This window comes from Propithecus coquereli, unplaced genomic scaffold, assembly GCF_000956105.1.
Source record: "Propithecus coquereli isolate 6110/MARCELLA unplaced genomic scaffold, Pcoq_1.0 Scaffold253, whole genome shotgun sequence".
Lineage (NCBI taxonomy): Eukaryota > Metazoa > Chordata > Mammalia > Primates > Indriidae > Propithecus > Propithecus coquereli.
The window spans coordinates 3,621,685-3,622,915 of NW_012148097.1; positions in this window are offsets into that span (position 1 = coordinate 3,621,685).

The following is a 1,231-nucleotide window of genomic DNA, read 5'->3' on the forward strand; positions in this document are numbered from 1 at the left end:
GAGACTCCCAAGAAAAGAAAAACCTGAAGAAAAACCTGTGTCTTTAATATAGATTAATAGGAACCATCATGTTGTAGGGTGGACCAAACATAGTCGTATATGTACTAGAAAATATTTAACAACAAAAATAAAGAAAAAGTTATATAGTCTTTCCAGTAGGAAAAAAGCTATATAATCATAACGATCAGAAAGATCAGGCTAGGCTCACAACCTATGAATACCATGTACTAAAAGAAAAGCGACATCCCCGGGGAAGGGCAGGTGCAGCGAGCCTCGGCCAATGCTGCTGGGAGGGCGAGAACGAGGGCGAGCGCACAGACGCTGTGCACCTGGGCAGAAGAACACACACCTGTGAAACATCGCCCTCCCCACTCTCCGTCGGAAAAGAGAACCTGAATCCGAACAAGCCTCCGGCTACAACCAGCAAGCGGGAGGAAGCGCAGAGGACCGGGAGGCCTGTCAGACCCCACCTCGGATGCCGTGGGGCCTGGCCGGGAGGACTCCGCGGGCCGGCAGCCCGTGTCCACCGCAGACAGCACGCAGCGGCCCCAGACTCAAAGACACAGGAGACAGAGCCAACCTCAGGCGTGGGCCTTATTTAGATCTCAATCGAAGCAAATAAACTATAAGGGGAAATAAAATTACGGCATTTATGTGTGAGTTAGCAATTCGTATATGATTGGGTACTTGGTGATAAGTTGGGGAACTATTTTTCATTTAAACAGGCGTGAAATGGTATTGTGATCATGAAAGGAGGGGAAGAATCTTATTCTTTCTGTGACACAGGCTGAAATACTTACAGATTAAATGATGAGGTCTCTAGGATTTGCCTCAAATTGATACAGGAGCAGAGTACCCAGGGGTGGTAAAAATGAAACAAAATTGCTCACGCCTGTAATCCTAGCACTGTGGGAGGCCGAGGCCAGAGGATTCCTTGAGATCAGGAGTTTGAGACCAGCCTGAGCAAGAGCGAGATCTGCTCTCTAGTAAAAATAGAAAAAATTAGCCAGGTGTGGTGGCTCACACCTGCAGTCCCAGCTGCTCGGGAGGCTGAGTCAGGAGGGTTGTTTGAGCCCTGGATTTGAGGTTGCTGTGAGCTATGATGATGCCACTTCACTCCAGCCTAGGTGACAGAGCGAGACTCTTTCTTAAAAAGAAAAAAAAAAAAGCTTAAAGGTATGTGGGGATAAATTATACTATTCTGTGTTGTACAACTTTGGTAAACATTATG